We start from the raw sequence: 22018 nt of genomic DNA on the forward strand, positions 1-22018 counted from the left end.
GGTTGGTGAATAAATGCTGATTGGCCAGGAGCCAGGCAGGAAGTATAGGTAGGGCCACCAGACTAGGAGAATGCTGGGAAGAGGAACACAGAGAGTGGGTTGCCAGGGAGATGCCATGTAGCTACCAGGAAGATAGGACACCTGGGCATTCTCCATTAAGCCAAGACTACATGGAGATACTTAGATTACTAGAAATGGGTTAAAAGTAAAAGAGAGAGCTAGCCAGTAAGAAGCCCGAGCCATTGGCCAAATAGTTTTAACTAATGTAAGTCTCTGTGTGTTTATTTGGAACTAAATAGCTGGGGGACCAGGCAGGACAGAAACCTCCGTCGCCTTCATGCCATGTTGCTGCCAAGAAAGCAAGAGGCTTGGGCATTCTCCAGTAAGCCAAGACCGCATGGAGATACGTAGATTAATAGAAATGGGTGAATAAGTAAGAGACAGCCAGCCAGTAAGAAGCCTGAGCCATCGGCCAGTTTGTAATTGATGTAAGCCTCTGTGTGTTTACTTGGGACTAAACAGTCAAGGGACTGCGTGGCACAGAAGCTTCCATCAACACATGGCAGGGATCACAGCTGAGGGAGCCAGGGAAGTGTGGTGGGCGTGGGGGGGAGGGGCACAGCTGAGAGCTCACACATCAAGCTGCAAGTGGGAACACAGTGGGAGAACAGACGGGCTCAGGGCTTTGAAACTTCACCCCGCCCCCCCACGCGCCTCCCCCAGCGAGGCCACACCTCCTACTCCCCCCTCAAACAGTGCCAGGAATTGGGGCCAGCTGCTCAAGTATCTGAGACTACAGGTGATGCCTCATTCTAAATGCCACAGCACTTCTCTCTCTCTCTCTCTCTCTCTCTCTCTCTCTCTCTCTCTCTCTCTAATCCCATCCAATCTTTATGACATTTCTCAGGTATGCTGAGCTTTTATTCCTTATCACCTGAGACAGGGTCCCTCCCTGAGCCGTGACCATCTCACACAAGCTAGCTGACGGGTGAGCTCTCACCGTATGCCCCTCCCCTCTCCCAGGGCTGGGTTTGCAGGCACGGCCACCTGTGCCCGCTCTTTGCTCTAGTGCCTGGGGTTGCCACTCAGGTCCTGAGGCTGGCAAAGCCAGCGGCCTTCCCCATTGAGCATCGGCCTAGCCCTGTGTCACAGTCAGTGTTTTTCATGGAATATTTTTAAGACTGTCACCGCAAGGCTTACAAGAGATTACTGTGTAGAGAGGAGCCGTCCCGCCAGCCTGGTTCCAGAGCCGCATCAGTCCCAAATGAACACACAGGAGGCTATATTAATTATTATTATTAATTATGAAGCTTTTGGCCGTTTGCTTGGTTTCTTACTGGCTGTCTCTGATTTAAGTATTTACCCCATAATTGCTAATCTAAGTATTTCTCTTACCGAAGAAAGGGTCCGGACTTGTTACTTCTATGGCGGCTACATGATGTCTGCCTGTGTTTCTCTTTCCCAGAATACTCCTCGACTCCTAGTCCCACCTGTCTTGCTTCCCTATTGGCCAACAGTGCTTTATTCAAACCACTAAGAGACAGATTTACAGAATGGCATCTCCCATCACTGCTGGACATCACGTAAACGTTTAGGGTCTCCAAGCGCAGCAGGGCAAGCATGCCGGAAGTGTGAGTGTGACACACCCTGCGTTTCTCTTGCTTGCTGCCTGATCAGGTCTGCTGGTTAGCTTCATAACTGGTATTTCTAATGATACCCCATTGCTGACAGTTTTCTTAGGATATGAAACCTTTCTATCTCTAAGTATCTTAAAGAGATTTTATAAAATTATCCACATGGTTCTAATGATCATTTTCTAAAACAAACTTCTCTTAGGCTCATTTTTCTCATCAAATGAGTTGAATCTTCCTGGTGATACGAAGACACAAAGCCAGGAAAATATTACAACTGGTTTTGATTTTTGGTTTTGTTTTGTTTGGTTTGGTTTTTTTTTTTTTTTGGTTTTGTTTTTTGCTTTTTGAGGCTTTGGAGGCTGTCCTGGAACTAGCTCTTATAGGCCAGGCTGGTCTCAAACTCAGAGATCCACCTGAATCTGCCTCCCGAGTGCTGGGATTAAAGGTGTGTGCCACCAGCGCCCTGCAGAAACACCGGAGACCTGAACACTGCACACTGTGGATCCGGATCCTTGCCTAACAGGATTCAGCCTGCCCAGACACTGCTAGCACCACAGTCCCTTTCTCCATCCACAGGGATAGATAGGCCTAGGCTTGGTTACAGCCCACTTTCCAGTGATCAGAAACATATGGTGACTCCAGAAATGCACAGTTCAGTGATTTTCAACTCTGTGAACACCGACAGCCAACATCTCTATCACTCTCCTCCCTCACCCTAGGCGCCCACTCTGCCCTCCTGTCTGGTCATTGACTCTCCTCACCCTAGGCGTCCACTCTGCCCTCCTGTCTGGTCATTGACTCTCCTCACCCTAGGCGTCCACTCTGCCCTCCTGTCTGGTCATTGACTCTCCTCAGATGCCAGAAGTATTTTACCCGCAGATATTCTGGCCTTCTGACGTCTATCTTGCTCAGGCTTGAGTTTCTGGAGAGAGCTCTGAAACGCTCATGAATTTGCTTTTCAACTATTCTTACTCAGGCACCTCTCACACCCAGCACCAGTGGGAGGTAGGTTGGAATGACAGAAAGAAACAGCAGGATGGCCATGCTCCAGAGGGGTGACGGTCTAGTCCCCACAGCCTTCCAATCTCTCCTGAGCCCCCTGCCCTCCTCGTTCATACTCTCTACCACCTACGTAACTGCTTGTGCTAGCAAGTTAGAGTATCAATGCAATGCTTTCTTTCACTTCTAGATGTTTTATTCATCCATGTTAATCATACACTGTGTCTAAGATACATCCTAAATGCGCTTGTGAGTTCATGTAGCAGAATGTGTATGTGCAAAACAAACTTCCCAACGCCCCTGCTACAGAAACAACTCAGTTAAAAGCCTCTGCCTTGACCAACACAACCGTTGGTCTCCTGGGTCTTCTTCTGGGCAGCATCGGGCTTCAGTATTGCCAAAATTCAAGACTGGAATTTCAGCTCCAATGCTGAATGTTACCTTGTTTTGTTTTTAATTTACAAAACTTTTCTTAATGGGCTACTTCTCAGCCCATTGTTTCCATCTGCATAGTGTGGTGGTTGGTCAAGGTTCCATCTCACCTGTAGGGATTTCCGTGGTCTAGTTATTACTGCTTTCCTGTCACAAAAGAGATGCCGGGAAGCACCCATCGTACTCTTCGTGTGATCTCCAACACGTGCATCCTGAGAGTGGTTTTTGATTGAACTACGACGTCCCCATAGAATATCCAGTGGCAATGATTTTAAAGGCAAAAGTGAAAATCATCTTTGCCTTGAGAAGAAAAGTGCCCCCCCCAATTTGGCTTCCTTTCCGAAAGCCCGCTGGGCCAACTGACTGGTTTCCAGCGTGGCGAGAGTCAAGCAGTGTTTTGTTTTGTTTTTGTTTTTTTTGTTGTTGTTTTGGTTTTGGTTTTTTGGTTTTACAAGACAGGGTTTCTCTGTATTGTTTTGGAGGCTGTCGGGTCCAGCCCGGCCTCGAACTCACAGAGATCAGCCTGCCTCTGCCTCCCAAGTGCAGGGATTAAAGGCGTGCGCCACCACCGCCCGGCTCAAGCAGTGTTTTTGCTCCTGCCTCTGCTTCATAAGCTCTTGTGACCTGTAAGAGTATGAATGTCCCCGTTTTTTCAAAAAAGATCATTTGTCTTCATTTCATGTGTATGGTTATTTGCCTGCATGTATGTATATATATACACATGTGTGCATTGCCTGAGACGGCCAAGAAGAGGGTGTCACATCCCTCTTCTGAGCTAGAGTCACAGGCTGAGGTGAGCTGCCTTGACAAACCCAGGTCCTCTGCAAAAGCAATGAGTTGTCGTTACACCGAGTTTCCTCTCCTGCTTCAGCTTCCCATTTTCACTCTGAGGGCCACCAGCAACATGAGGCTACTTTGTCTCCGGTCTAGTGGCTGACAGAACTCACAAGATAATGATATTGTGGAGGGGAAATGCTCAGAAATGAACACAGATGGGGTATTCCTAATCCACGAATCTTCACTCCATGAAGACCCGAAGTTCGGAGCTTCCTAAGGTCAATGCGATTTTACAAACGATGTTTTCTGATTTTTCAGTTACATAGACCGTGTCCTGTTTACAGTTGTTCACAGTACTGTCTATGTTTATCTTAGGCTCTGTGTAGATACTGCATATGAAGCCAATGAACTTCATGTTCATATGTGGGTCCTACTGAGAAGGTATGACATTATGCATATGACAATATTACAGATTTTTCCAAACCTGAAATAGGAAACACAAATGCTTCTGGTTCCATTGTTTCAGGCTCAGGAAACTCAACCACTCTGTCCAGGAGAAATGAATCACAGGAGCGAAGCCACAGAAGAAAGTAGAGGAAACACAATAGAGTCAACAACTTTGAGTATCATGTGCCTGGGGCCGGTCTCTATTGAAGGCCCACCCAACCCCAACCACCGCCCTGGGTGTTTGGATGAATTTCTCACTGTAACGTGAGAGACATCTGGGGAGACACAACACCCCAGAAAAGAACCCATGGCAGACCCAAGTAACAATTGCATAGAAGTCCAACTTGGCGACCCACTGATCTTTCATTGGGGTTACTTACAGGAGCAGGGATGATTTCTTCACGGAATGCCAGTCATAGCACTGGGAGAAGAATGTGCAAGCATTTGGGAAAGGGTTAAGCACAGGATGTACTAAAATAGAAACCTTCAATCGCTTTCTGTGAGGCAACCGTCTCCTTACTGAAGAGCAACCTGACAGTACTGACGTCACGGCATGCTCCAGGCTGTACTCTCCACTCTCCACCCGTCACCACAGCCCAGCTCCTCAGTCAACGCCTTTCCTGTTATCTCTAGTTCTCCCTTTACTAAGGGTTTTGAAACTTTTCTTCATGCGTCTGCGTCCCAGTGAGGACATAGGAAACAAGTGCGTTTAAAGTGTGTGTTCAAACACACTCCTGTTGTTCCTCACCACAGCACACGGGGAGTGTAGTTATTAAAGGAATCAGCCACCTGCCACTTACTGGTAACAAACGCACCTGTGACCATTCTCTTACAATGTGGCAGGATGACAAACGAGGCCCTGATCGTGATTCTTGTGACAACAATCCCCACACTTTAATATGGGTTGCGCTGTCCTGGCTTCTCAGTTTTTCCCTCCGTGGACAGTAAACTTCACTGGTGGTGGAACCTCCGGTCAGTCCAGCCGGGCTATAAGACAGATCAGATTTCCTCACTCGCAACTAATAAAACTATAATTAAATACACGAAGGTGAAGCAGAAGGTAATTCAATCTCACCTCTGTGACTCTGGAGTCACACCAGGGTCACCATTACGAGACTCAGTCACGGTACCGCAGAGGTGTAGGGAGATTCAAGAGTGCCATCCACTCGAAAGGATGCTACGGCGCGGCCCAGATTTGACTGTGTGAGTTTACGAGGCAGCAGCTTCATAAACATCTGGTCCCTCCTTTGCTGTTTCCCAGAACGTTCTGATCCTAAAATAGGCTTAATCGAAACTACCCAAATCCATTCTCCAGTCAGAATGAAGGGATCAAGACTTTTTAATTTTCGTGGGATTACCCTTTTAAGTAACTTCCATCTAAGGGCAGGCCTAATATTTTAAATTCCATTTCTGAATATATTTGAACAGATTCCTTTAGGTTTAAGCTGTTACAGTTTCTAATTGTAGCTTATGTTTTATTTCTTTCCATGCTGTACTTTATTGCCTGACAAAATACATTGACTATTATTTTCCTGTCCTATTATAAGTATGAGGGGGTCATTAAAGCTGTTGTAATTTAGCAACTAAAAAAAATTAATTCGAAGCAGGGTCTTACTATGTATCCCTGACTGGTCAAGAACTCACTCTATAGACCAGGACAGCCTTAGAGCTCTGTCTCCCTCAGCCTCCTAAGTGTCGGGATCAAAAGCATTTGCCAACAAGCCCGGCACTGAATTTTAATTTTTCAGAAGAAACTCTCCTTCAGCTTTGAAGTGCTATCGATGAGAACTGTGGTTAGACACACCACGCCTTCATCGGCTGTTGTAGCCCTGCAGCACGTGAAGGCTTTTACTAGCCTGGGAAGACGCTGCTGTTACTTGGCTAACACACATATACAAAGGTAGGAGGTGTGATTTCTTTTCCTTCTAAACTCACAAGCGTGGACAAGGGTAATTGGTAATTCTGGCTGAGGGCTGAGGACATCCCCATTTATACACTCTGAACAAAACCACCAAACCTCTGAACTGGTCAAATTAATACAAGAAAAACCATAGTCTCCTTCTCAAAGCAGGAAAACATACACGAAGACCAAAATTTACAACTGCCTCCCCAGCTAGAGTGCTGACCTAGTACTGTGCATGAGACCCTGTGTTTGAGTCTCGGTGTCACATGACTGACAGACTGCCAATGCAGATGGACAGTTTGAAATTTCCTGATTTGCTGAAAAGTCTACCTGACACACTGTGGCCTATGGGCTGAATATGGATGCCCCAATATTACAGAGAAACTTCAGGTGACTGCCCAGGCAGCAAGATGTCTCTGTCAAGCCTAGTGTTTATATATTTTCCTTCTGTGGTCTTTGATAGAGTTGAAGGCAGATAGTTATAATCATAGTTTTCCTTACTTATGATAAAAGATAAACTACATATAGGACTTTGGACTCACAAGGATGGAATAGATGATATTTTCTTTAAATCTTGCTAAATGTTAATGGACAAAAAATTGTAACTATGTTTTTACTTGAAAACTGTTCTGTTATATAATAATTTGACTATGTTAAAGTTGAAACATTTCTTTTTATTTAGACAGAAAAGAGGAGATGATGAGAGATGCCATTCTGTAAATCTGTCTCTAATTGGTTGTTGAATAAAGCACTGTTGGCCAATAGGGAAGTAAGATAGGTGGGACTAGGAGTTGAGCATTATTCTGGGAAGGAGAAACACAGGGAGTCATCATGTAGCTGCCATAGGGATAAGAAGTCAGGACCCTATTCTCCGGTAAGAGAAATACTTAGATGGAGTAAATACTTAAGTCAGAGATAGCCAGTAAGAAACAAGCAAATGGCCAACAGCTTCATAATTAATACAGTGTCCCGTGTGTTATTTGGGGACTACAATGTGGCAGAAACTGTCTATACTTCCTATGCCTCTAACACCATCATATTGTAATTAGCTGTGGTATCGGTGGGCAGTTTGGCTAATAAATAGGGGACCTGCCACTTGTCTCCCTCATGAAAGAAATTCAAAGGTAAGCAGCTTGGAGTTCTTAGATTTGCTCTTCTCTTCATCCGTCTGTTGTCTTCTGCATCAGGATGTTGTCTTCTTTAGTGTGATGCCACAGGACTCTTGGATCATTACAGGGATCACGTCCATGCTTTGGGCAGTGATAAAGATGGAGGCAGCCAGTAGCTCACTACCAGCTTGCAAAGGAGTTGATCTCCTAGTAGTCCTGCACAGCTTCCATCTATACCTCAAGGCCAGACTAAACAATGCATGTCTGTAAAGAAGGGTATAAAAATGAAAACATTTCACCTCAGCACAAAACCAGGTCTCTATTACCAAGATAGAAGGAGAATGGGATGGACAGCCACCATCATCTGCCTCATTTTTCTTTAAAATTTTTATAAAGGTTGTATTTTAAATTATGTGTATATACAGGAGTCTGCGCACATGGGTGCAGTGCCCATGGAGACCAGAAGAGGGCAGAAGATCCCTTAGATCCGTGGTTAGGGGAGCTTGGGAGCCATCAGTACTGGCTCTGGGAAGAGAATTTGGGTTCTCTACAGGAGCAATAGATTCTCTTTACTGCCGAACCATCTCCTTAGTCTCCAAATCCCCTTTTTAAAAAGCATCTTTTCTTTGGTGGACCATGAATTCACAGATGCTTGGCATTATACAGTGTTCATTATGTAATCCCAGCATCAGAATTTATTTAACTATTGACTGAAAGACTGTGTGTCTCACGCGTTAGGAGGAGGAACAAAGAAAGGAATAAAAAGGGGAGATATCGTTAGTTATCCAAATCGTGTCACTATCCACTCGCCTGTCACTAGCTGAGCTTCTAATCCAAGTCAGGCCCGGCAGGTACGATGAAGAGACAGTGCCAAAGCTTTAAGAAGGCACTGGTCTGAGGGTGGCAGGGGACACTGGGGCTTCAGGTAAACAATTTTGGGTATGTGACTGGACCGTCATCTGAGGTTGGAAAGTTGGAAGGTGAGTATGTGTGAGATACGGAGCAGAGTAAAAGTTACATGCAGATCTCCGTAGCTGACTCCTGCCACACACGGTTTTCCTTTCTTGATGGCCTCCCAGACTTCCTCACAGTGGGGTTTCCCAGGGCTTTGCCCCTGGTGGATTCTGACCCTCGGACCTCCTGTTTGCAGTGTGAGTACATCTGCCACTTTCAGGTGGGTTCACCACTGAGACACCTTGGGTGGGGGGGTCTCAGTCAGCTTTGTCATAGTCTAGAGTTATCGGAGAGGAACCCCGTACATTGAGGACTTGCCTAGACCACACTGGCCTGTGGGCATACTGTCCTGACTGTTAACTGACTCAGGAGGGCCCAGTCCACTGTGGGTGGCGCCATTCCCTGGACACATAGTCCCGAGCTGTGTAAGAAAGTCGGCTAAACTTAAGCCTGCGAGGGAACCAGCAGGCAGCATTCCTCCATGGGGCCTGCTTTCAATGGCACGCTTGAGTTCCTGTCTTCACTTCCCCCGATGACGTGCCGTCACGCTTGAGTTCCTGTCTTCACTTCCCCCGATGACGTGCCGTGACCCCGAAGTGTCAGTCAAATAAAAGCCCATTCCTTCCCTAAGTTCCCTTTGATCAGAGTGTTTTATCATGGTAACAGAAAAGTAACAAGGACACCAAGCATGGACATGGGCTTCCCACAACCCTGTCTGCAGGTTGGCGTTCTCTGGTGGGCTAGTTTGGGAAATGCTCGTTTAAGTACGTACCATTTAAACTTGGCAAAATGACTCCACTGGGCCGTACACAAGAGTTGCCAGGGATTTCTAGATGTGTTTTAAAGAACCGTGTATAAGTCTTCCCCTCCAACTTTGAGAAGAAACATGGGGATCACACCCGGTTTTAGATTTCTAAGCTTCAGGACTATAAGACAATAAATTATTGCTGTTTTAAGCCATGGAGTCTGTGACAACTTCCTACAGCAGCAGTAGGAAAGTGTTTGCACAGGTGGGGGCAGGGCTGTTGTTCCAGCTACCAACCAGCAACGGCTGGAGAAACTGGGGACTTCACCCAGGTGAAGCCAGAGCCTTGACTTTGACGCAGGAAAGAGCTTCAGGACAAGCTAACATGAGGCAGAGGTGGCGTCTGCCTCGAAATGCGTTTTAAACACAGATTTCAGACATGGAGATGGACGGTTAACAGCGTGCACGTGTACTCGTCAAAGGCAAGCTGTAATTCACTACCTGCACAACAGGCCACAGAGTTTGGTGAGCTCTGAAGTTAATGTCTTCAAGGGCAGCTAAGAAATTTAAATGAGATCACAGTGTGGTTCCCACGGTGAACCTGGCAGGCTTACACTTACCACTCGCTGGGTGTCAGGGCTGTAGAAAGTTGAGCCATCTTGTCTCCACTATGAGCAAAAGTTAATCATTTCGACTGAGGTCCTAGCTGAGGTCATATAGATCCAAGGCTTAAGCCTGATCTATTGGCATTTTAACATTTTTATTTGAAAATATTCTTATTTAAGATAACTATGGGCCTACATATTAATTGTGCTGGAATTTCCGGTCCTCGGCTGTCAAGAGGCTTCACAGACTGCTAAGCGTGGGGCTCCCCTCCTCCCTGCCTTGGTGCAGTGCCCTCTCTTCTTCCTGCTGGTCTCCATACTGCCCCTCTTCCGGTTTACCTCCTTTCTGAAGCCTTCCCCTCAAGTTGTTTGCTGCAAGAAAATCCAAGTACGTCGCAGAGTCTGAAGTGTCCTCAGTCTAGTTGGGTGCTTTTCCAGGAACAGAAGTAGAAACTGGAAGTTTGAGCTGTTTATCAGTCTCACCAAAGGTATTTGGGGTCAGCTCAGGAACCCTGAAAAGTACATGGTCTGGCTAAGAAAACAATTTGTGTTATACGCAAGAGGGGAAAATACACCAACTAAATGGAGCTGAGGTGGAGAACAGACCTTTCTGTTTATCCGGAGCTGGGGGAAAACTCAGACTTTGCAGCTGTCACTAAGGCCACGTTCCAGTTTGGTGATACGACGTCTTTCATTGGGTGCCTGGCTCTTGAGGAGAGGGTTCTATCAATGTTGGCCATGGTTATTCATCATAGTACACTTTGTTCTATTCAATTCTGGTCACATGAGAGCTGTCATGGGTAAGTTGACTTGCTCATCTCTGGACTCAAGATAAAACTGAGGTCATTTTCAGACTTCCACAAGAGAAATGCCATTGGGGGGTGAGAGGAAGACGTCAAGACTTGGAAATGCAGCAAAGGGGGGTATGCGCCGAGCATTAAAATTTTCCATCATCTTTGGCAATCAGGCAGGTGACTGTACTGTTCAGTGGATTGGAAGACTGACAACAGAAGCCAGGTCGGGACACATTTACCTTAAGGCTAGAAAACACCTTTGCAAAGATTCCAGCAGGGTTGAGCGAGGACCCCAGTCCCACACGGACACTGAAATCATCCATTTCCTTGGATTTTTGCATTTGACTCCTAGAGAAAGTTTCTCACCAAATTCTTCAGATGTCCCCTTCTTCCATTTAAGTCTTTGGGGGGGCATTCTCTCTTCTCCTGGTTCTACACGGGTGGCGGAGGGTTGAATGAGCTAGGAATAAGCCCAGGTCAAAACCACGAGGAAACAAACACAAAAAAATAGAAAGAAACCAATCACACGAACTGTGAAAATATATTTTGAAGATTAAAAGCTAGTGCCAGGGAACTAAAGGGAGCTTTTTCACAACTGGAATGTGCTCCTGCATCTAGCTCACCGCGTGCAACCCCATCTCTTTTCAAATTTATAACTCCGGCTGAGCTTTGGGCCTGTGTGAGTATCGGCCTGGCCCAAAGACTGAATTTTGTTCACTCCAGCCCCTGTTTGACACAGAAACAGTGAAAAACGACATACAAATCTGCATTTCCAGGTCAGTGTTCTGATGTCCTTCGCTGATTACAGGCTATTTTTAAAGTTGTGTGGGTGCATCTTTTGAATCTGAGCCCAGCTCTTTCTAAACTTTTGTTACTCACCTCTGATTCATTAGTCGTTTTTCTCTTTCTCTCCCCCCCCCCTTGTCTGTTGCCTCTATCATTGCCTGCTGCTGGGGGGGGTGTGGGGGTGCAGGTGCTGAATCATAGCCACTCAGAGGAAAAGCAATGCGAACCTGTCCTTGGAGAATGCAGGATCTCTCTCTCTCTCTCTCTCTCTCTCTCTCTCTCTCTCTCTCTCTCTCTCTCTCTCTCTCTCTCTCTCTCTCTCTCTCTCTCTCTCTCTCTCTCTCTCTCTCTCTCTCTCTCTCTCTCTCTCTCTCTCTCTCTCTCTCTCTCTCTCTCTCTCTCTGTCTCTCTGTCTCTCATCTCTCTCGTCTCTCTGTAGCCCAGGCTGGCCTTGAACGTCTGGAAATACGCCCACCCTACTCTCCAACAACAAGCTCAGCTTTTTCTTCTCCAGTGTCTGGATTCACCCCTTTGGGGTCTGATGTTGCCCGTTGCTAAGGAGGGATGCCGGATCTCGGAGGAAAAGCAATTCAAACGAGTCCTTGGAGAACCGATTCTCTTCACACGGGGGGTGGGGGTGGGGTCCTTGTAGCCGGTAGAGCCTAGACTGGGCCAGGAACTTGCGACAATCCCCCTGCCTCAGCCCCTTTCCAGGGGGGCCCAGCTCGTCCTGCACCTTCCTTAGATTCGAGTCGTTCGCTTCATTTTTGCCCCTCCTCGCTCGCGAAGGTTGGGGTGGACACCTGACCACGGCCGCCCCACGGGAGAGGCCGTTCACGTCCGTGCAGGAGAGCGCCGGGCCGTCCTTCCCGTTTCTCCCCTTCCCCCTGTCAGCCCACGCAGAGCGAGCGGCCACGGGATCTCTCTCTCTGTGTCTCTCTCGGGCAGCCACTGAGTGACCTGAGGCAGGGCTACCTCCACAGGCTCCGGCCCACAGGGCCCAGCGCCTCCCACAATGCCGTGCTGCGCAGTCCCCGACGGCGTCCGCGGGCGGGGACAGGCGGCTGTAACCCGAGCTGGTGAGGGGCTAACCCGGCTCCTCGGCCCTCAGCCCGCCACCCAGGAAAGGGGCGGGGCCGCCGGCCCTCGGCCCGCCTCCCCGGCCCTCGGCCCGCCTTCCGGCCTCGCCCCGCCCCATGACATGTCCTGGCTGGCCCGCCTCCCCGGCCCTCGGCCCGCCCTCCCTGGTCCTCGGCTCCGCCTTCCAGACTTTTGTCCCGCCCTCCTTGATCTTCGGCCCCGCCTCCTCGACCCTCGGGGGACGCCCCCCGCCCGTAGACCCTCCGCCCCGCCTCCTAGAACCTCTGCCCCGCCTCTCAGACCCTCCGCCCCTCCTCCCAATATCCTACGCCCCGCCTCTCAGACCCACCGCCCCGCCTCCCAGCCCCTCCGCCCCGCCTCCCAGCCCCTCCGCCCCGCCTCTCAGACCCACCGCCCCGCCTCCAAGCCCCTCCGCCCCGCCTCCCAGCCCCTCCGCCCCCGCCTCCCAGCCCCTCTGCCCCGCCTCTCAGACTCTCCGCCCCGCCTCCCAGACCCTCTGCCCCGCCTCTCAGACCCACCGCCCCGCCTCCCAGCCCCTCCGCCCCGCCTCTCAGACCCTCCGCCCCGCCTCCCAGCCCCTCCGCCCCCGCCTCCCAGACCCTCTGCCCCGCCTCTCAGACTCTCCGCCCCGCCTCCCAGACCCTCCGCCCCGCCTCTCAGACCCTCCGCCCCGCCTCCCAGACCCTCCGCCCCGCCTCCCAGATCCTCCGCCCCGCCTCCCAGACCCTCCGCCCCGCCTCCCAGACCCTCCGCCCCGCCTCTCAGACTCTCCGCCCCGCCTCCCAGACCCTCGGCCTGTCCTCCGGCTCCGGAGCGGCCTCCCAGGCCGGTGCTCGCCGCTCTCCTCCCGCCCTCGGCGGGGCTCGGCTCGGCCCTGGTGGTCCCGCCCTCCCTCCGTCCCTCCCTCCCTCCCTCCCGCCCGCCCGCCCTTCCTCCTCTGCGCCGCTGTGCACCGTCCTCCCAGCCCGGGCCAGGCCGGCGTGCGCCCTCCCCGCGCGTCTCCTCGGCCGGCTCAGCCCTCCGCGCGCGCCGCCCTGCGGCCCGGCCTCCTCAGCCCCGGCGGCCCCGCCGCCGCTCGCTCTCCACCGCCGCCGGCGCCTCCTGTCCGCCAGGGCCGGGCCGGGCCGGGCCTCCTGGCCGCGGGGCCGTGCAGCACCGCGGGCGGCGGGACCGGGCGGCGACGCGCAGTAAGTAGAACTTTCCGGGCCCGCGGCGCCCGCGCCCTCGCGCCGCTCGCTGTCAGCCCCCGCGCCCCTCGCCCCGCCGCCCGAAAGTTGGCGCTGCCCCGCCGGGGTCGCCTCTCTCTCTCTCCCCCACCCCACCCCGCGGTTGTCCTTGGCGGGGCGAGTCTGGAGGCCACTTTTGCGGGGAGTGCCGGGGGTGGGGGGGAGGATGCGCGGCCGGCGGGCCCTACGCCGTCCCCGGTCTCCGGAGGGCCAGCGGATGCTCGCCCGCGGGGAGGGAGAGCGCTGCCTGCGGGCAGGGGAGAGCGGCGGTTGGGAGGTGCGCTCTTGGCGTTGGTGCGAGCCGCGGCCGCCCTGCCTCGCCGCCGCGCAGCCTGGCTCCCGGGCGGCCGGCGCCTCCGGGGGAACCGAGCCGCCGCGGGAGGGGGGGCGGCTGGCAAAGTTCGCCGCCTTCCGTACCCCGGAAACTTGCACCGTCGCCGGCGGTGGTGGGGTGGGGAGCGGAGGCTCCACTCGCAGGGTCGCGGGCTCGGCGTGCGAGGCCGCTGCGGCCCCGGCGGTGGGTGGCGGGGACCGGCTTGCGGCCGGGGCTGCGTGGTGGTCACCGCACCGACGAGCCGTCCCCCCCGGGGGATGGGAGGCGGGTGGCCGGGCCACGACTTCCCCAGCCTCGGATGGCATCTGGAGCCCTTCGGTCGTGGGGCATAACTGCGGGTCAGTGGTCCGGTCCTAGCCTTGGGAGGTAACGCAGGGAGTCTGCAGGGCACGTTTCCTAGCTGACTGGAAGCTTGTGGGGTCAGCCCTGCCAACACATCAAAGCCTTGCGTTCAATTAAAAAAAAATTCCTCCAACCCGCTGACAGCAGGGAGGAACACTTAGGGACTTACCGTGGACTGGGGCGCAGCGATTTTTTTTTTTTCATGTGCTCTGTTTTGTCCCAGGGAAGCATTCAAAACAGACAAGAGACCTCCGCTCAGTTTCAGGGTGTATGTGTGTAATCTGTGTGTGTAAGGTGTGCGTGTGTGTGTGGGGGGGTGGGTGTTAAGGTAGTTTTTCTTTCTTTTTCAGAAGTCTTTCATCTGTGGTTGCCAAGGGTTTGGATCCTGCTGTGGAGGCAAAGGACCAGCAGGTTTCCTGGTGTGTGATTTTTTTTTTTAAACCTATCCTTTGCCTGAGGCAGTCCCTAATGCCTGTCAGTTCACTGCAGGGGGTGGGGGGGACGGGTCTGGTGAACACAGGAATCAGGGCTCCGGACAAAACTGCACGCTGAGTTTGGGAAGTGGTTTATGCTTTATCTTTTAGTGGTCATATTAATGGTTTTTGTGATCTTACTTAAACCCACGGGGAACTTCCCCTAAACCTCAGAGTTACACACGACCAATACTCCCGTTTGAGAGGACTGGACGCAGTTTGATAATTCCTCTGCCGAAGGGTCAGATGCAACGCAGTGTAGGTGATTAAATCTTCTCAAAAACCAATCGTTCGTTCCCTCCCCCTAAGCGTCTTTAGATGGTACTTTCCTTACTAGATTCAATTGGCCATAATGGATGAGATCTTTATAGGCGATCAAGACCGGTTTCTGGGCTTCAGGAGCTTGCGGGTGGGGGGAAGGGGGAAGGGGGAAGGGGGGCAGTAGAGAGCCCCTAGTCGGCCAAGCCATGGGTCTGCGCCTAGGCAAGGCTTTCAGTTAGTGTCGGTGTCCTGGAGAGAAACACATTTACAGAGGTGTCCAAGTCATTTCAGGGGTCACAGTTCCCCGAGTCTGCAGGTTTTAGAGATATTTGGAAATTGCAGATTTAAAATCTTGGTGTCGTTTTTTTTTTTTTTTTTTTTTTTGCATCTTTGTCTTTACATTTTGGAGGGGGGTGGGTTTCAAGACAGGGTTTCTCTGTGGCTTTGGAGGCTGTCCCGGAACTTGCCCTTGTAGACCAGGCTGGTCTCAAACTCACAGAGATCCGCCCGCCTCTGCCTCCCAAGTGCTGGGATTAAAGGCGTGATCCACCAACGCCCGGGTGTCTTCACATTTTTTAAGCTTGTGACTTTTAAAATAGGAATCCTTGGTTTCGTGGCCTTTTGTATTCAGAGGCGTGCGTTAGTGCTTGACCTGAATGCCTGGCATTCTGAGAAATGATTAATTCTTACCGAATCTTCTGTCATTGTATATGATAATTGGGAATAAAACTCGTGTTTACTGCAGGGTATCATTGTTCTTTTTCCTTGTACTTAATTTTGGCAGGCGGTTTTGCCCATTTATATAAGGTTGAGGAGGCCCCAGATAACTTGAGATTCCTTCTAGGTGGTGGTGAGTGGGGCTGCAGCGTGGAAAGGAAGTGTTAGGAAATGTAAGTCATGGGCAACTACTCACTCTCCTCGGAGGTTACTTTGTTCCAATCCTAAGTAGGTTTCAGAATTCCGAAGGCAGAAGCGGTCCCTAGTTGTGGACCAGGAGAGATGCCTTGTATGCAGCATCTAGGCAGGCTGGTCAGCATCCAGGGATGAAGGACGCTGTCCTGCTCCTCTGGTTCTGTGGTTTGTATTCGCACCCTTTAAAACGGGGTACCACTGCTAACAGGAAAGCTCCGAGTGGAGCACCTCCCAAGTGCCTGGCACATCTCAGTCAACAATGGCAGCATCTTCCATGTCCCCAGAACTTACTTGGTGGCCATCCATTTATTGTTTAACCTCCCTCCCTCCCTCTCTTCCTTCTTCCTTGAAGGCAGTAACAGTGCCCACTTTACTCTCCAGTCCCTGGTATACATAGGAGTGCTCAGTAAATGCCTGTTGGTATAGTGTCTGTTTTTCATTTATGCTGGCCTGCAACTCCCTATGTAGACCAGGCTAGCCTCAAACTCAGAGATCTGCCTGCCTCTGTCTGCTGAGTGCTGGGATTAAAGCACAGGGGCACCACCACACCCAGCACATTTATGTCTTAATAGTCCTCATCTCTGTTATATTTATGTTCTATGACAGAAAGCCAAACCAGCCCTACTGTGTTCCAGTTTTGTGAATGGTAATGATCTGAAAGAGCCTTTGCAAGTACCAGGTAAAAATAATGCCTTTGTGGTTTCTGGAAGACGCATAGTGATACACTGAGACAGCTTTTAATTAGTGTTGCCCTTGTGATTCTCTGGGGTATACATTCCACTCTCCTTACTACAACATTAAAAACAATTATTTTTTATTGGCACAGGATTGCAGAATGGAAATAAGAATTTTACAGTGCCTAATGTTTTACAGTGTCACGTGGTTATGTGCCAGACGGATGAAGTTGACAGCTCAGTGCCAGATGTTCAAGGAGGCTAGGCAAACTGCTGTAGGCAATCAAGGTCTAAGGATGCCCAGTAGTGTTCCTGCGCCATCTGTCCAGACAGGCGGGAGAGGGGCAACGGGAGCTACCTAGAGTTGGGGAAGTTCTTTTCCCTTCTAAAGCAAAAGTAGACAAGATCTTTCTCCAGAGAAGCTTAAAGCACTGTCAGGTGTTAGTCTTAAGCTTGCTTCATGTAGAGCCCTGACTCAGTGTCCTGCGGCCCAGAGATGCCTGTGCTGTTCACATTGCTGCTCGCGGTCTTTGCACAGAACCTTCAGCGTCGCCTCCCGCCCCTTCCTTCCGAGATTGCTCACCCTTAGTACACATAATCCCAGCATCTTTCTGTCCTTTGGTAGGGGCACTGTCGCTGTCTTCAGACTGACTCCTCTGCACCCGGCCTCCAGGTCTCCCTCTGAACGCGCTTGGGATGGGAAACAAGACCAGGTCCCATGCCGTCAAGAGGAGAGCGTGACTGACCTGGACATGGTCATAGAGGGGCACTTACGTTTCATGCCTTCACTTTATTCAGAGAAACTGGTCCTGTTATTCTCTCTTTTCTCATTAAAGACAGAGATGTCTTCTGTGACAGGGTCTTTTGTTGTATCTCAGTGCATGTGACTGACTTTGTGCAGAGCCTCGGTGCCCCAGGACATTTGCATAGATAGCCAGGGTATCGTTAATGTGGCTTTGTGCCCTCTTTCTGTTTTGATCCCTTAGGAATATATGCCTACTGGCTACCTAGATGAACTTGGACAATTGCCTGGAATGTCTTGGCACTGGTATTATTTATTATCTTTTATTTCCCAGCCCTGATGATTTTAGTTATATGTTTTACACATTCAGGTGTTGTCACCAAGCTCAACATAATTCACTTCAGTGCTGTCCAAGTTTTATGCATTGTAGCTCACTCAGCATTTAGTTTTACTCTGTTTTGAAACAAAATCATATAAATGTAGGTTGTAACAAGAGAGAAGTTATAATCATTTTTGTCCAGATTGTATTCATGTGGATATATACTTTGTCATTCTTGTTAATTATCATTGGCTTCTGAGTGCTAAGTCAAACTTATCCTTAATTGTAGCAATTTTATTAGTGGAAAAACAGTTAAAATTAAATGATCTTTTCAAATGTAAATATATATCAAATAGGTTCCTTTTACTACATAGACATTAGTAAAAAAAAGAGTTTATTTTATGTTTGTTTAATATAGTTGAATAGTGCAGTTCTGCAGTAGAAAGGTCACTGGGGACTACGGTAGGTTACTATTTAATTCTTAGAGCTCGGCCATTTCTGCAAGAGGTTCTGTTGCTGGATGCATTAGCATCTGTCAGAGTGGGGGAGTCACATGGGAAGGTCAGAGGACAACTTGGAGTCATTGTTCTTCTACCACATGGGTCCCAGGCTTTGAATTCAGGTCGTCAGGCTTGGTGGCAAGCACCTGTACTCACTGAGCCGACTTGCCAGCCTTACATTTATCTCTTTAAACAGAATTGTACTAGGATAAAGTCGTCATGAGCTAACTGCAGTTTTAGAGGCTTTGACACAGGTGTGTGTCACCACCACCAGCACAAGGGACATGTCCCTTGTCCTCTCCAAGTGTCTTTCTCTCTAACAGTGCATCTCCCCTTTCTCAACCACCCTCTGTTTCTGTGACGGCAGAAGCCTGCATGTCCTAGAACTTGAGATGAATGGAATCACTGATGTATTGTCTCACTCAGACTTACTCATAGTGGAGTGAGCGTCGAGGCTGGGGTGTAGCTCAGTTGGTAGAGTGTTTGCCCAGCATGCACAAACCGCGGGCTCAGTCTCCAGCACTGTTTCAACTGTGGTGTGCACTCCTGTGGTTCAGCCTCAGGAGGCAGAAGCAGGAAGATGAGAAACTGAAGGTCGTCCTCCATCACTCAGTGAGTCCCGGGCCAGCCTGCCACACCAAGGGCAGTTCTCAAACACGACACCCCCCCCCCCCGCCCCCCCCCCACACACACTCAGCTGTTGATGGACCTCTGGACCGTTTCCTTTCGTTATGTGAGCTGAGCTTTTTAAGAAACTACCAAAATACTTTCATTGCACTTTCCACCTTTTATGATTGTTTTGATTCTGCTTTGCGGTGTTTGCCTGGCCTTGAACTGACCCTCCCGCCTCCATCCACCTCCAGAGCCTGTGTGGTGGGGGAGGGTAATAAGGTGTGAGCACGCTCATGCCTTTCTTGCTGCACTTGGTATAATTAGACTTATTCATTGAGTATTGGGGGTGTTCCATGGTAGTTTCCTTTGACACTTGTCTGATAATTGATGTTGAACTTCTAAATTTATTTTTATTTTTATGTATGGGTATTTTGCTTACATGTATGTCTGTGTACCATATGCATGTCTGGTGCCCTCTGAGGCCAGAAAAGTGTGTCAGATCCCCTGAGGCTGGAGTTACAGATGGTTTTGAGACACCGTGTGGGTGCTGGGAACTGAACCCAGGTCCTCCGCAAGAGTAGAAAGTACTGACTGCTAAACATCTTCCTAGTCCTTCCCACGTTCTTACTGGGTTTTAAGATTGAATTTTGATTGAATTTTAAGATTGAATTTTGAGAGGTTTCGTGTATTTGGGTAGTTATTCATCAGATAGATACTTTGCCAATGTGACTCAGTCTGCGGCTGCCCTTTCCTCTCTCCTTGGGCACTTTTGAAGACTGAGGCTCTTACATTTCAATGACATCTAACCTATGATTTTTTCTTTTATGGATTGTGCTTCTATAATATAGTATTCAACACATCTTTGTCAACCCAAAGCCACAACTCTCTTGTCGTTGTTTTCTTGCAAAAGTCTTATAGCACCAGGTTTTAGATTTGAACCTATGATCTATTTTGAGTTAATTTTTATACAGTGTGCATTATAGGTCCAGGTTCTTTTTCTACATATAGAAATCCAGTTGTTCTAACATGTGTTTTTTTGTCTAATAAATTTTCCTTGCCCTGTCCCTAAAATCAGTTGTGAATTACTCAGTGGCTCTTCGTAGCTGAATGAAAGAAGCTGAGTCCAGGTCTTCATAGTGTGTTTGGGCTCTGCTTAATAACACTTTTGGTCTCATCACTGTGACCTAATGGAAACCTCCCTACTCAAAGTTTCCTTTATTGTATGTTTTATTTTTGTTAAATGGGAAGCTCTGCTGTTACAATAATGGAGTCATACCAGTTCAAATACTTTTTGTCACTTCTTGCTACTCACAATTCTGCACTGTTTCTCTGCTCTCCCGTCCTAAATCGTTGCCTTCATTCCTGTTTTTCTAGTTTTATCTTTCCTTTCCTTTGTTGTGTTTTACTGAGTAACAGCTCAAGACAGGTACTAGAGAAAGTGTCTGCTGAAGTTGGAAGCCCAGGACAGGCCTAAAGAGATGGCTTAGCTGTTGAGAGGCTTCAAAACCTTCCAGAGGACCTGAGCTTAGTTCCAGCACCTACATCACGTGGTTCACAACTTCCTGTAACCCAGCTCCAAGGGCGACATGAATGCACATGCATCCCCCCGCCCCCACAAAATCATCTTAACAACAAAAAGTTAAAAGCTGGCCATGCCTGAGACACACTGGACTTTATGAATGGTACCAAATCTTGAGCTCCTTACCCCCCCTTTTTCTTTTGAGGCAAGGTTTCTCTGTAGCTCTGGCTGTTCTGGAACTCTCTCTGTAGACCAGGCTGGCCCCCAACTCACAGAGATCCGCCTGCCTTTGCCTCCCAAGTGCTGGGATTGAAGGTGTGCGCCGCCACCACCACCTGGCAAGCTCCTTACCTTTAAGTTGGGCTATGAATGTATTCTTTGAGTAGTACTGAAAAACACGAAAGGGATGTTTGCTTGTGTCCATACAGGGAGTGCATGTCAAGTGCTTGTGTGGGGAGCTAGTGCCCTGTGTGGCTAGAGAGAGCCCTGTCACTAAGCCATCCCAAGTGAGAGAGCGGGGCTTGCTGTCCCTGCAAAACCTCATTTCATCTCCCCCTTGAATAATAATAAAGTGTTGGAGCGATTAGATTTCTGTCTGTAGAAGGTGAACTTCAATCCGTAATTCACATCAGATAAACTTAACACAGAATAAATGATGGATCTGAATCTGAACAGTGTGAAGTTTCTAGGAGAAAATCTGTGATTTTCTTAGGATAGCACACCGAGGACGAGCAGTGTAAAAGGGAAAAGGTCCTGGGGCTCCAGGACCTTTGCAGCTGTGATTCTGTCTGCCCAGGTCTAAGCTGCTGCTGACCTCAGACCCAGGATGGCCCAGGGTGCTCCTCCCTCAGCCAGCACAGTGCTGGAGAGGTCCTGTGCTCTCCTCACCTGCTGCTCAGCCGCTAGCAGGGACTCTGAGAATCACTACAGCCTAGGCTCCAGAGTCTGTGAAGGCTTTGTCAACCCCACTGTGACCAAGCTTTTGGCAATGCGTTCACAATCTGACCTGTCCTCTGCCTTAAAACGCCTCTTCCTAGCTGACTGACATGGTGCTGCCCAGGTGGTGCAGAGGCAGGTGGATCTCTGAGTTCAAGGCTAGCCCAGTGTACCCAGAAAGTTTCAGAACAGCCAGGGCTACCATTGAGACCTGGTCTTAAATAAACTCCAGTGGATTCTTGGTAGGTGTCATCCTTTCCTCATTTGTTCATTTATCAAAACGGAACCGCACACCCTTCCCTGTGTGGAGATGCAGCAGAGGAAATGCAGGGAGCCTGGTCATGTGGACTGACTACCCGGCTGGTGGGTAGTAAAGGAAGAAACAGTTCCACCCATGCCCGCAGTTTCTGACCTGTGGTCTCTCTGTAGGCCCCAGACAGCCATGGATTCTCTGGTCTCCTCTCAGTGTGTCTGTGGATGAGCCTTTTCTCTTTGTTTTTGTTTTCCTGAGGGGTACAGAATTCAGAGATTCTAGAAAGTTTAGCCCAAGGCTGGGGGGTCTCCCCATTCTGCATTGCTCTCTCTGTGACTTTCCAACATGGAATGTACTCCCTATCTGTTCTTTCTGCAGACTCCACCTCCTCAGGCACATGGCAGTCTTCAGGGTCAGTGTGTGACTCCATCTTCCTTAGTTCCTGCCTGGGTCCATGGCACATTATATCATGTCTCTGTCTCGGCCACCTCGCTCTGACCACCTTCTGAGCAGCAGAGGACGTGTCCTCCCAACATCCTCTATCCTAATTTATCGTCCCTCATAGAGACTGGCTGCTCACCACCTCCTTACCTGACACCCGCCTCCAGCAACTCTGTAGGACCCACCCC

The 22018-nt window shown here is 49.7% G+C and overlaps 1 protein-coding gene across 1 annotated transcript in view; it reads left to right on the forward strand.

The window, feature by feature from the left end:
* The first annotated feature begins 13397 nt into the window (after positions 1–13397).
* Positions 13398–22018, forward strand: part of Rassf8 (Ras association domain family member 8) — a 68647-nt gene continuing 60026 nt past the window's right edge. The window contains exon 1 of the mRNA XM_040743601.1: positions 13398–13473. The gene's annotated coding sequence lies outside the window, so the exon portion shown is untranslated. The remainder of the gene's footprint in view (positions 13474–22018) is intronic.

Source organism: Mesocricetus auratus, unplaced genomic scaffold, assembly GCF_017639785.1.
Source record: "Mesocricetus auratus isolate SY011 unplaced genomic scaffold, BCM_Maur_2.0 Super-Scaffold_100001, whole genome shotgun sequence".
In the NCBI taxonomy this organism is placed as follows: domain Eukaryota; kingdom Metazoa; phylum Chordata; class Mammalia; order Rodentia; family Cricetidae; genus Mesocricetus; species Mesocricetus auratus.